The following is a 4,927-nucleotide window of genomic DNA, read 5'->3' on the forward strand; positions in this document are numbered from 1 at the left end:
TGAATAACATGGATGGATGAATACCATGGGTTGATGCCATTTTCCATTCAAATCATTCATAGTGTTTCATTTAGAGCTAGAAGAGATAAATATTATATATGAAGAAAGTGCATAACTATAAATCTAAGTTGCACAAAATTAATATATCAATTTCATTGTGCTTTCTACACACTTCTGTAACACCCCCTCCCACATTTACATGATTTTACAAGCCCTCCACGTAAATGTGAAATATAGTGTCACTATGACATGACCCAACCTCATAGCTATATTTAAGTAAGTGAGGCCTACAACTTCCGCTTACTAACCACAAAATGACGTCCTACAGGAACTATAGATCACCAAGGAGCTGATGAGACACCCTAGGTGGTCAATTCCTTAGTTGGAACTTTGTTTTAGTGACCTAGACAACCAACTGCGCCCTTGACACTACCTGTACGCAGTTGAATCCCTCCAACCACACTCATAATACTTGTTCCATGCGGGTGTGACCTAAATTTCTCAGTTTAGTGCCTGCAGTCCCAATTTATGAGCCATAATTATAGTCCAACCTCCTGACCATTGGCCATAACTTCCTGATACTTTCCAAAATGGTAAATGACTTAACAAAAATGCTAAACATGCAAAATTTGAAGAAGAAATTGACCTAATCATGCATACCCATGAATTACTTTTGTCAAACACATGGTAAACATGTAAGCTACAAGTCATGAATGCATTTCTGATCATAGCAGTCTGAAACTTATCTGAGAATAATTGATGCAATAATACTTCTTATCCCATGCATTCATTAACCATCAAATACTTATCAAATCCTCAACAAATCCATAGCTATAGCACATTACATATCCATGCTTATAACCAACATATAACAAAATTATTAACCATGACATAACAACCATCAAATCACCATAATAAAAAGTACAAGCTTTCATAAATTACAAAGGGGAAATAACTCTTATTAACTTATGAAAACGACAACTAATTCAGGGGCTTCCACATACCACTCGACCATTGATTTGGTTGAACCAAATATTTCTTTCAGCTAATCATCCTTGTGTCATAATCCAATCATGAATGTGGGATCTCAAGACATGAAAAAAATGACTTCCCGGAGATTAAACCACCTCCACGCTCAGGCTACCGCGATCTTGCCAAAACTGGTCAAGAGATCATGAAACCCAAATAATCTTAGATTCCTCAAAGTTTCTTCACATTACCTTGAGGTATTTGTCTGTCTCCACCACTTGTCGAGGGCTTTCTAGAGAATAAACCACCTCCACCTCCAACCCTTGGGATTTTTCTTGAGACCACCTCATCCAGTTCCAAAACCTTCCAATAATTTAAAGCTCAACCATGAAAATATTCCCATCTCACCATGGCTATCCACGAATGGAAAGGAAAGGCTGAAACCATTGTCAATCTTAGGAAAACCAATGCTAATGTCAAAAAAAGAACCAAATAAACCAATGCATGTACCATGAATTCACCCCTCAACTAAGAAATCACACATGCAACATGTTACCGAGAATTCCTCCTGTTTAAGCTACTTGACCCAACCTTTCTTACGTGTCCTTTCCTTTCCTTTTTCCAATTCTAGAGTTCGAAAAGAATGCTCTAAGTGTGCAAAAGTATGAGAGAACGGAGAGAGCTCCAAAACCGAAGTGACAAAAGCTATGAACTAATCCTCAAAAACCTTTTTATCACTGGGGACTCTATTTTCTTCATTTTTCTTAATTTTTCCTCAATTTTCTACTCACACAAATATGCGACCCTTCATCTCCATTTTCTCTTATTTTCCTTTATTTTCATAAATAAAATTCCAAATAATGTCTCTTTTCCTTTTCCAATGTCTTTGTCAATTTCCTTAGCCATAAATAAACCAAAAGTGACACCCACTAGGTTCTTTTTGCCAAACATTTGACTTTTAATACAAGTCCCATGACCTTCGTCTTGTTTTGACTTTATTAACTTTTATTACATTAGTGTCTAACCTAGGGTTGTTACAAATTCACACAACAAAAGCTTCCTCCACAACTCCATACTTTGCATAATGAAATCTTTCTCCATAACTCCATGCTCTCTACAATAAAATTAATTTCATAACAAGAAAACATGGCAAGAAGATTATGTTGTTAAAATAAGTGACAATTGGCAATTTAATAGACTAGTGACATGAGGTTTACTTATTGGTTTTTGGAATGAATTGATGGTGTATCTTTTAGAGCTGGAAAAGAGCATGATGTAAAAGAATCTTTTCTCGAAGTTTCACTTTTGCACTGCTGACAATGAAAAGCTTCTTCCATACCCGCACACCTTTGCACATTGAAAACTAAACCCCGAGATATGCACACTTTGTAGTCATTATAAAAGTTTCCATGAAGCATAAAATATGTAGAGAATTAAGCAACTAGATAAAATAGCAGTGAGGAAAACAGTCAACAATATTATATATGAAGCAAGTGCATAGCCAAAAATTTAACTCACAAAAAATTAATATATCATTTTTTTCTTTGCACTATGCAAAACCAAAGCTTGCTCCATAGTGCAAAAAATAAAAGCTTCCTCCACACCTTTGTACTCTATACAATGAAATTAACTCAATTAAAAAAAGATTTAAATATATAACTTCTCTCAAACTTTAAAAAATTAAAACATATAACTACAATTTTTTTGATAATCAAAGTAATAAAAGTTTTCATACATTATTTGTTTTTATTAGTTTTTTTATTGACTAGTCCTAGAACCTGCAGTTAGTGATAATAATTGCGGTGTAGAGTTCTCTGCACAGAGTATTAAAATATGAATTATGGCTTGGTCATATTATTAACATATATTCAACACTCAATAACATTTATTCTAATGCATTATATAATTATTATTGGTTGTAAACATATCAATTTTGGAATTTATTGAGTGAATCGACTTGTAATCAATACATTATTCGAGTCCTTAATAACATTTACTACCTATAGACAAATCAAGGAGATGCACAGGGCTCCACTGCATGTATTTGTGGTAAAAAGTTGAAACTTTGTTTGTATAAAGGTGCAAAAATGGGGGAATAACTCCTCTTCCATGTATCCTTTCATTGTTGCTTGGTCCCGCACACTTGGATAGATTACAATCATCTTCAAATCCACCTATAATGAAGGTGAATAGAGCACAAATTGTTTATATGTTAATTTAACTACTCGTATACTGTGATAATAATGGTTTCATATCCTTATGCAAAGAAGTAACTTACCAAAGAATTGGTAGCTTACCAAATAATCAAAATCAATATTGCAATTGAGAAAGAAGGGTTGTGTGGGAAAATGGTTGTGTAGAGAAAGAACAAAAATTTTGTTTGGAAAAGTTTCGTACATATGTATACATTGTCACACACTACATATATATAAATTAATTAGTGCTTTTGGCTTATTAATGTTTGCGGTATGAAAAGTTTGGGTTACATGCATATTGGGTGCAAAGTAATGACTTATCGACCAAAACAAGAAAGCATGGAAATATGCTTATGTTTCCAAAATAGATGACAGATGAAAGTAAATCACGCTAGTGACATGATACTTAATTGTTTGTTTTCAACATGAATTCAGAGTGTATCGTTTATAGCTGGCAAAGAGAAAGACCTAATAGAATCTATAAGATGGTGATATTTATGTCGTTTAACCAAAGAATTAGTGCAGCTCTTTATTTGATTAACATGTCACTGTTACATGGACTAAATGAAGTGTGTTACCCATATTGTTTATACCTGTCAATATCTAGAACAAATCATCATATGCCAATAAAATCACAATCCTTGTAATAAAAGCATTAATCAATGAAATCTTTGTAACGACAAGATGTGGTGTACAAACTGTTGAAAACATTTAGTACCAAAACATGTAAGAAAGGACAATTGTACAGGCTATTCATATGTTGCAAATGTGTTTTGAAACAAAAATGTTTATAGAGGTGCGCCAACCTATAGTGACAGATAATGACTATAGTGCAAATGAATCCGCACACAAAATTAAATTAATTAAGACTTACTTGTACTAATAATAACATTTTCTCTGACGCATTGTGTAATGATTATTGGTTGTAATTTTATCAAGAATATCATATCCATTTCATAAAATCAACACATAGTCAATACATCTTTCATCTTCTTAATAGCATTTATTACTTCTGCAGTGAGTATCTATTGTAGCAAATTCAGGAAACTCAAATAAAATGATCCCACATGGAAACTTTAGTGGGGATAACGTGTGAAAATCTATGCAGGGATACAAAACATTGCAGAAGAGAGTTTTTGATCCTTTCCCTGCGCACTCGTTCTTTCCTACAACACTTATTCCTCACATGCATTAACAATCCAAAATCACTAATTAATTGATTGATATGTAGTGTTATATGAGAGAGAAGTGTGCAATAATGGTGCGTGGAGGGGTAGAAGTTTTTGTTCCTTATTTCAAACACCCATTCTCTCACACAACACTTCATCCTTATATGCATTATAAAAACACTTCATTTAATACTGGATAATAACTATTTAGTTGACAAATGTTAAATCACAGATTCACTTAGTATCCAATATGCTTAGATAAAGCAAGCCTACATTGGCATAGTAGTGGGAACAATTAATCTCCCACCCATATTTCGCACCCTCTATGAATGTTGTTTCTTGCCACATGGAGGCTCTCTAATTTTTTTTTTTTTTAATTTAACTTATTAATTTCTTTATTTTTATTCACCACCTCTTTTATTAATGAAATTAAACTATTTTAGTATTAATATTTCTCATTAAATCTATGTCCCTCTTCCCCACTTTTACCTATAAAAACACATGCACATTATATATGTAATTTTTTCCAACATGGGAAGGCTAGAGTTCTCATGTGGTACAATATTTTTTTCTTCCTATTCTCCCTTTACCCCA

The sequence above is a fragment of the Pinus tabuliformis genome, chromosome 5_2, assembly GCF_031772625.1.
Source record: "Pinus tabuliformis cultivar Carrire ecotype Pingquan chromosome 5_2, CPIR1, whole genome shotgun sequence".
NCBI classification, from domain to species: domain Eukaryota; kingdom Viridiplantae; phylum Streptophyta; class Pinopsida; order Pinales; family Pinaceae; genus Pinus; species Pinus tabuliformis.